A 10179-nucleotide genomic window follows, 5' to 3' on the forward strand; every position below is an offset into this window, starting at 1 on the left:
GGATCAAACTCGGGTAATCATGATTTATACCTGCTAAGCCAAATTGCCAGCCTAGAGTTTCTGAAACAAAGGGGATATCATGTATTTCAGGTTAGCCGTGTACCGGAGGATGACTGACCTCCAGCTTCCATCTCCCCAGTGCTGGGATGTTTATCTGTGCTGAGGTTCAAGCCCAGGACTTCATGCTTGCTATATAAGCGCTCTACCAGCTGAGTTCCACCTCTGGCCCCTGTTAAGGATTTTTTTTTTAAATGAAGGTTAAATGAAACAATGTGTGTTTGTTGCTTGGAAGTTAATAGCAAATCAATAAATGTTAGTGGAAAGAATTGTACTGATGATAGGACAAACTGTATAGCTTGTGTATCATATCTCAATAAAGTGTTCCGGACTTTAAGGACAGAGCTGTTTGTCTGCTATTTTATAAGCATAGTAGAAACAATACATAATGCGTTATTTACACCCTTTCTTCTAGTTTCCCTTCAAACAGAACTGTTGAGACCTATAGTCATGCAGAAAAAAAAAACAAAAATCAAACAAAATCTCCAACAACCTTCACCTACACTGTGCCCAAGGGAGTGGGCCCTTGATAAAGATGCGCCCATTCACACTATACACCAGGCTTAGGAGGTCATCTCAGAGACCTAACAAGTTGGCGCCAGTCAATAAAGCGGTTATAATGTTTATTTAATAAACACGCGAAATATCATCATTGCTCTCTGCCTTATTCCTCTGAGATGGGGTGTCTCTTTGAATCTAGGGTTTGCCTTATTTCAACTGGATTAGCAGCCAGCAAGTGCCAGAGATCAGGTTCTAGGAATTAAAATGGCTTCTATTAACATCCCTCCTTTATAGTAGATAAAGGAACAACTGCATTGTGTTAAGTCACAGAAATTTTTACTATAAATGAGGGATTGCCACTGTTATATAGAATTATTGTCTTCACTGTTGCTTCTTTGAGTTGACTTCCTCCAATTGTAATCTTTGGTTGGTGATTGATATTTTTTATTTCTTTAGTGTGCATTGCTAGTGTGTGTGTGTGTGTGTGTGTGTGTGTGTGTGTGTGTGTGTGCGCAAACAGAAGTCAGAAGAGGGTGTCAGTGTCTTCTATCACTCCCCACCTATTTGAGGCATGGTCTCTCCCTGAATTTGAAACTCGAATGTGCTTGGGTAGACTGGAGTCACAGTAATCCTCCTGTCTTGCCCCTCTTGGAGCAGGCATGCTGGCATTACAGGTGTGTGCCTGTTGATTGTACTCCGGCCCTCATCATTGAACAGCAAGAACGCCATCTTGTTCCTTTCTTAGACTTGTTGTACTCTTCTTGATCATTAAGAAACCTACAGGTACGAGTAGGGAAAGGGCACTTTAGAAATAAGACTTAGTATAAGTGAAGCGGATCGTACGTAAAATGTGCCGGTTTTGAAATTGGAGCTATTCTAGGGAGGACTTTTTGACCTATTAAATCTAATCAGAGAGTGCTTCATTACTCCCATAATTAGCATGCTACTGTTGCACCAATTGGTATATCTTGTCAGATAAGTAACTATTGTGGCTCCTGGGGTCTCTAGCTGGATAGGAACAGTGATGACTGCCCCTACCCCCCAGTTGCTTGTATTGCTTTCCCCGGCACTGTGATAGCTAGCCTGCAGGCACTGAGAAACTCCCAGCCCTGATCGGTATCACTTCTCAGTATCCTGCAACCCACGTATGTGTTGTTTTGAAGCAATAGAACCTTGCAAACCAAGGGCCCTAGCATTAGCCTATAATGGTGGCCTCTGGGGTTCCCTGACCAAGACTTATAAGGAGGTATCCTATACACGGTCCTGGAATTTTTATTTCATAATCGTTGGCTTCTAGTAGAAGTGTTATCCACTCATTTGGGTTTTTGTACCCCTGTGAAATTGTCAGAGTTTAAAAAGGAAAAAGAAAATCCAAACCTATGGTGTCTGGTGAGTTATTTTCAGTCTGGGGTGAACAGAGAGAGAATATAAATGCTGTGTTTATTAATAAGATTGAATGGAAGCAGGAGCCAGCTCTAAGATTACTTTTGGCAACTTTATGGTTCTGTAGCATTGGCGGGATGAACCTCAGGGAGAATCCACCTAATGTCCCAGGTGTCCCTTCTCTGTTCCTCTATGAGTTGTCCCCTCCCCTCTTGTAACCCCACCACCCACCCATTCTTATTCATCTTTCAGGTTCTTTTTCCTGTTATGTAATATTGTTATTTCCCCTCTCCCCATCAGCTCCCTGAACAGCTCGAAGGCAGCGAGAAGGCGGAGGAGTAGCACAAACACCAAAATAGCACGTAGTAAAACGCTGAATCTCTTAACGGTGTTTTGAAACTTGGAGCGCGGAGAAAAGTTTTAAGCCCCACGATGCAGCTTTTAAAGCTTAAGAAACACACCAGCGCCCCAGACAAATGTTAGCTTCTGATAAAAAGAATGAAAACGTAGTGAAATGAATACAGTACGTCTTCCAGGAAGCCAGACTACTTGGATTTTGAGTCTGGCTTGGTGCCACTAACTAACAGAATACTTTTGCCAAGTTGTTTAATCTCCGTGAGCATTCGCCTTCTCGTAGTATCATAAGGTGATTAAACAGTATTGGCTAAAACACAAGTGTTTGCAGGGCTCCGATATGCCTAAAGTAAAAGGGCGAAGCAAATCTGCATTGGGATAATATGGAATTTGGGGGGCTCCACGGAGCTCTGTACACCCCAGCTAAAGGCATTGAAATGAAAGGAACCAGAGCAAATGAAATTTTATCTCCTGCTCTCTCGGATCAGGAGAGTTTAACTTGGACAGGAGCATGAGGGCTGTGGATTAATGTAGGCTGCTATTTGTATCCTCCTCCTCAGAAGCACACACAGACAGGATGCTTTGAAAGGTTGTACTGTACCAGAAGTACGAAATAGACTCCCTTGTACATTTCGCTATATGATGAGAAAATTAGGCTGATTCCAATCAACAAGTTAGACATAGTCTAACAGAATCAATCACAAAAGACCTTTGATAGAGAATAAGTATAGTCTCTGGGTTCTTGATCTTTCTTAAGTGAAGTATTTGTGTATGGCAGGAAACTTTTCCAAAAGAGAAATAACTTACACTACCCAACCAAGATAAATAAAACATATATAAAACAGGGTTTGGAAAGAAGGTGCAGTGGTTAAGAGCCTTTGCTGCACTTACAGAGGACCCAAGTCCAGTTTGGCATGCATATGGTAATGTTTAAGTAGCAGCCTCTGGTCCCTTTCTCCCTTCCCGAGCCTCCCAGCAGACAGGGCGCAGAGAGCTAAGTGATTTAGAAGATGCTGGTCTTGAACAAAACAATGATCTTGGCATTATGTATTTCATCATTTGTACTTTTTCTCATGTCACTCAAAGGTCTGAAACCATTTCTATGCTGGTGAAACTGCAAAACCTGCACAATCAAAGTGAAGTGGAGAAAGTCGTGACGCCCAGGTTTTGTCCAGAGAGATTAACATTGGCACTTCCCAGGAGAGAAGTGAATTATTCAGCTTTTCTCTTTGGACTGTGCTCCTCTTCATTTGGCCGGAGGAGCAAAAAAGATCTAAACTGCTTACAAAGAGCTCTAGAAGACTATAACAGTAATTATTAAAGCCTATCTGTGCTCCAGTCCTGGTGGAACAGTGACAAGGCACTCTTCAGAATGCTGCCTTCCTGTCGTGGCTCCGCAGCAAGACACTTCTGACTATGTAGTAGGCTTGGGGAAAGTCAGAAAACACTGATGGAGAAAGGCAAGCTTGATGATATCATAAAAATATTCCCTATCACTTTGTTTTGGTAGCCAGTATGCTGCTGTTTAGGCCCTTTTGGATTATGTTAATTATGTTTTATAATTTTGTAATGGTCCAAGACTGCTACATAAATACCGGACAGGATTTCTACAACAGAAGGGAGTCATGAGAAGGGCAAGACATCATTGTATGCTTCTAGCTAATCCAACTTCCTTAATCATGCAAGAGGGGAACACGTGTAAGTACGAGTTCTGTAATACTGGAAATTTTAGTTTAACTGCTTTTGAAATAAAGATAATTTCATGTTTCTTCAAACCGTGAATTCAATAAATGTGAAGCTATTTGAAGTGTCAATATACACTGTCCTGGACTGCTACTAAATGTGAATGTTAAATTCATATTAATTAAGATGACAAAACTGTTACATAACAGCAAACAGTTTAGTTAAAATTGGGTTACCGATCAAAGATAGCCAGCTACTGAAAGGGTTAAGAAGGATAGTAAGTCTGACTTTACTCATAGTATTTTCCATGAAGACTTCTTTTTGTTTGGCTTTGTTTTTGTTTTTTGGAGACAGGTTCTTGCTATAAAGTTAGCGTGGCTGGAATGCACCAGATAGCCAAGACTAACCAGGCCCAATGATCCCTGTGCCTCCACTTCTTGAGTGCTGGGATTGTAAATCTGTGTTACAACACCAACTCTGAACGAAGAATGCTTAGGGATGAAACAGTGTACTTAGAAGCTGTACTAGAATAAATGATAAAGCATGCTTTATACGTTTATAAATAATCTTGAAGCCATAAGAATGACAGCTGAAAGTTATGATTTGGAGTTGTTTTGCCTATGAATTTACGACGGGGAGGACAGAACACTGACTCTCCATGTCCTAATCTCAGAAGCAGTGACTATTCTGTCTTCACGGCTAAAGGGACTTTGTAGGTGTGGTTAGGGTTAAAGACCTTGAAGAATTTTCTAACCATCTAACCGAGTCCAGGCTAATCACAGGATGAGAGGACCATGGGGAAATTGCCTAGAAGAAGGGATAAAGAGCTACGGGTGAGTTATGTGGGTGCCTTTGAGAAGCTGGAAAGGGCAATGAAATATGAATTCCCTTCGAAAGCCACCAGTGAGGGACGCAGCATCACCGTGAGTTTAGCCTCACAGGAGTCATGTCAGAAGCCTAACCCATGTGACAAACACTTTGCTGGCTCTAGTCACAGGTGCCTGGTAATTTACCATGGCAGCAGTAGAAAACGAAGACAAACAGTAGGGCAGACTACGTAACGGGTCAAAACAAAGTCTATTCAGGCTGGAGATTAGTCATTGTATCCCCTTCCAGGGTACAGAACACACACCGATATCTTATTATTATCTGTGATGGTAATAATAAGAAATTTGATTGACGTTCTCTGGGCTCACAAGTTGGAAAAATACGAAAGGTTTATCTCTTTAGCATTGAGCTCCGGAAACGACAATGTGAAACGTTACAGGTACATGGAAGTCTTTGGTGATTGAGATTATTTTAATTTTCAGAGGTAATATCATCCAATTCCTAACATCAAATTTTACTAAATGCCCATTCACAGCGACACCTAGAGTTTATAAGTCATGTATTTCAGCCACGCCCACAGAAGCTGAGGAGAAGTGACAGTTGGTAACTCTAGACAGGTTTCAGCAGAAACCGATCCACCATGCAGAAGAAAGTCTAAGGACCTGCGGTAGAATCTCGGAAGCAGCTGAAGGGAGTTAGGATAGTTACCCAGTGAATCTCATTATAGCAGGGTTCACCTGGTCAAAAGAATCAATAGGTTATAGACATGGCCTATCTGGATATAGAGAAAGATGTTTATTATGAAGGACTGGGGACTAAGATACCCATTTCTACTGTCTCTAAACTGGAAAATGTGGTACAGCTCTATTCAGACTTGCAGCCCTGAAGGCTTAAAGACTTGGAGACAACAGAAGATGGACAGCCTATTTCAGGCAGAGACTTAGCACCTCTTCCACCTTCTTGTTCTTGTCTGTCCATTAAAGTTTTGGATGACGTCCACCTTCATTGTTGAATGTAATTTTAACTCAGTCTGTAGATTCAAATGCTAATCTATGCTGGTAGCATCTTCACAGACACAGAAACAAGATTCTGGTAACCACACAGGCATCCACAGCGCAGTCAAATACCGCTTAAACTGATGATCACGGTCATGTATTACAGTCAGGGAAAACTGAGCCCGGTGACTTACGAGAGGCAGATCCATAAATACACACAGACCAGGATGTCATACCACTCTCAGCAAAACGCGGCTAGAAATCAAAGAACATACTTCAGTCTCATTTTCTCTTTCCTTCCCCTCTCCTCTGTTCCTCCTTGCCTCCCTTTAATCCTATCTCCAAAAGCATTTGATCCAATTTTATATGGACCGTGGTCCCTTGGAAAGTACTTATTGAGCGAATGGTTTTCCAGGGAAATTCAAAGCAAAAGGAAACTACGTCTACTGCAGTTAGTGGAAGGTGGAAGTGGATCCAAGTGTTTCTGACACTGGTGCAGAGGCATGAGCAAATGTCTCTAGACAGGACACTGACGCAAACTGAAGTTACAGTACCACCAGCGACCAACTGTGTGAAGAAATGACCTATTGGAGTACTTACAGGAGTAGAGGTGAGGGGTTACTTCCAGGAACACGGATGATACAAAGGCAGTTGCATCAGCAAAGGCCCAGTCACGGACGAAAGCAGAAGCCTAGAGCTTCTACCATCTTGCAGGTAGCTCTCCAAGCTGGGCTGTGTCCTCTCCTCAGCAGCCTTTACTCTTTATGAAACTTTGGCACATGTGCTAAATTCAGTTTTCAGACTTCTTGAGACTTGTTTACTTCCTGAATCTTAAAGAACTTCCTGAGTTTTAATGAGCTTCCTCTAGGATGCAGTGTTTCAGTTTGGAGGAAGTTGCTACACCAAGTAAGAAAAAAGTCACACCCAAATCCCTGTGCTTTTACCGGAGCAAAGGTTGAGTAATAAATGCCCTCTAGATCAGTGGTTCTCAACCCGCGGGGCGCTGACCCTTTGGGGTTAGAATAGTGCTTTCATGGGGCTTCTCTATGACCATCAGAAAACACAGACATTTACACTGCAATTCATAACAGTACCAAAAGTACAGTTATGAAGTAACAATAAGAATAATTTTATGGTGGGGTCACCACAACATGAGGAACTGTATTAAAGGGTCACAGCGTTAGGAGGGTTGAGAACCACTACTTTAGACTACAGTGCCAACACTGCTTTTGACTATCTCATCTAAATGATGCTGTACAATGAATTTCTCGAAATCTCTGCAGAGAAAAATAGAATGTCAAACTTATTCATGAGAAGACAGTCTAGCTGCAAAATTAAGACATTTAAGAACTGTCAGGCTCTCAAAATAAATAAATACCTCTCCTAATTTTCTACTATTAATATGCTTTGTGTTTGCAAACACTAATTTCACGCTGTATAAATAATTTTGAGAAGAAACAGGAACTGAAGATGGTGGTTTGTAATCCCAGCACTGAGGAGGCTATGCTGGAGGACCGCAGGTGTGAAGCCAGTTTAGGCTTCAGAGTGAATTCCAGGCCAGCCAGCAAGGGGCCGTGTTTTGAAACGCCTTGTTCCCACCTAGGGGGGTTCTCTCGCTCTCCTTTCAGAAACAGAAACACAATGGGCCGACAGTGCTTCAAGAGAGTAAAAAAAGAAAAAAGTTCATCTGAACCCCTCTGTGGTAGTACGATGCCAACCTACAGAGGTTGTGAGCATCACAGCTCTGTGTTCTCGGCAGGCTTTGGGGTGCCAGCGAAGAGGTCAGTAGTAGGGGTTACAGTTTGAAGGCTCTCCAGGGCCTTGGGTCCCAACTGAGAGCCCTTGCTTGCAGAGGAAGTTTGCAGAAGGCAGGCTTCTGAAAAGAGTGCAGGAGCAGCAGGTTTCCCTTTTCTGAGAGGTCTCTGAAGCAGCAAGTCTCAGAGGCTAGAAGTAGTTGCTGAACAGTCTTGCTTGTTTGCACTGCTGTTTGGAGGCTGCGGTGTGAAGAATTTTCCCCTGCCTGCACCCTTGGGAGAGTCCCGGGGTGGGGGTGGGGGTGGGGGTGGGGGTGGGGAGTCTGCAGGAGTTCTCTGTGGTGCCTTCCTTTTCAGAAAAGTGTGGGGCAGGGCTCCTATGGGCAGGGTGCAGACACAGACAGAAGTTAAATACATAGGAGTACAGTTTCTTTCAGGTTTTGAAAGAAGTTTAACACTCTTTTCTTTTTTATTGAAAATAGGTTTTTTTTTTCTGACATCATATATTCTGATTATGGTTTCCCTTTCCTCTTCTCCCAGATCCTCCCCCACCTAACTTCCTATCCACACCCATTCTCTGTGTCCCTTTAGAAAACAGATAAGCTTCTTGGGGAGTATAAAAATATAATTGATTGTATTACAAGAAAAATCAACACATTGGAATTCAGCAAGACAAGGAAACAGAAGGAAAAGAGCCTAAGAGAAGGCATAAGAAACAGACCCACTCATTCTCACACTCAGGAATCCCCCCAAAAAATACTAAATGGAAGCCATAATCTTTACACAAAAAGGACCAGGTGCAGACCTGTGCAGGCCCTGAGCAGGCCCTGTGCAATGCTGCCTCAGGCTCCATGACTTCACTTCAGCTTTGAGCCTGTTGATTGGAGAGAGGGCCTTGTTTTCTTGGTGGCCTCCATCTCCTCAGGCTCTCGCAGTCTTTCCACATCCTTCCCTGTGCCCCGAGGGAAGGGATTTGATAAGAAATTGGTTTCTGGCTGAGTGTTCCAGAGCCTCTCATTCTTTGCATATTTTCTGGCTGTGAGTCTTATTTTTGTTCCCATCTGCTGCAGGAGGAAGCTTCACTGATGAACTAGGTACTGATATATAAGTATGCAGAAAGTCATTAAGAGGCATTTTATTGCTCTTTTTTTGTTTGTTTGTTTTTGTTTTTTAAAAGGTTTGGATTTACCCTGGTCTGCCTTGGTCCCTGGGCTCTCTTGTTTCAGGTTCTTGGTCTCTCAAGCAGCTTCAGGTATGGGTCCCATCTCATGGAGTGGGCCCAAAGTCAACTCAGACACCGATTGGTTACTCACACAAGCTTTGGGCCATCACTGCACAAGCATATCTTTCAGGCAGGACACCATTGTTGATCCAAAGGTTTGGGGCTGGCTGGGTGTGTTTCTCTTTTGGTAGTTTGCCTAATTACCTTCCTTACCAAAGACACTGGAACGTATGGCGGAAGGCGCTATGTAAGTACCAGCTTGAATCCGTGTCCAATGAGTTGTGTGGATATTGTTTTAAGTAATTGGGTCTTACTTTCAGTTTGTGGAGAGCAACCTATAGTCTGGACAACAGCCAGGTTTGTTTGGGTATTCCCATTGGAACCCAATTGCTAACAACTCAATTGGCTATAACCCACTGTCAGAAATGGATGCTTCATTTGGTGACAGGAGATGGCCAGCTGAGGCTCTGTTTCTCTCATTATTTGACAATTTAAATTAGACTACTTTTATATGTATATATTTTAGGAAATTTTTATTACACTAGGTTTCCATATTGCCCCTCAAATGGCCCTTAATTTTAGCTGTCTCTCCCAATATTCCCTCTCTTGTCCCCCTTCCCCCTCCACCTCTCTATTTGACCCTCCTGTTCCACCCCGATCCATCCATAACTATCTTTTCTATTTCACTTTCCTAATGAAATCTATCCCGCCCCCACCTCAGCTCTTTACTCTATACTTAATATCTATGGCTCTATGGATTGTAGCTTGCTTATCATTGAGTTAACAGCTAAAGTTTATATATAAGCAAATACATACCATAATTATCTTTTTAGGCTACCTCATTCAGGATGACTTTTTTTTTCTTGTTCCATTCATTTAGTTGTGGATTTCAAGATGTAATCTTTTAACGGCTGAGTAATACTCCATTGTGCAAATGTACCATGTTTTCTTTATCTATTCTTCTATTGAGGGAATCAAGGTTGTTTTCAATTTCTGGCTATTATGTACAGAGCAGCAACATTCTGTTAAAGTATATAAGCTTAAAGAACAGAAAGGTTTATTTAAGGGTCAGTTTTAAAGAAAGGAAACCTTCACTAACATGATTTTATTATGTACTTATTATTGTGTTGTAGAAGGGAATTTATCCAGAGAATCATCAGGTCATATTTCAAAAACTTATACTCCACAAAATTGGAAAACTAAAGGAAATGGACAACTTTCTGGATAAATATCACTTACCAAAATTAAAACAAGACCAGATAAGCAAATTAAACAGTCTGCCGAAGAAATAGAAACAGTCATCAAGAGTCTCCCAACCAAAAAAAAAAAACCCAGGACCAGATGGTTTCAGTTCAGGATTCTACAAGATTTTCAAAGAAGAACTAATACCAATACTACTCAA

This window comes from Microtus pennsylvanicus, chromosome 20 (assembly GCF_037038515.1).
Source record: "Microtus pennsylvanicus isolate mMicPen1 chromosome 20, mMicPen1.hap1, whole genome shotgun sequence".
Lineage (NCBI taxonomy): Eukaryota > Metazoa > Chordata > Mammalia > Rodentia > Cricetidae > Microtus > Microtus pennsylvanicus.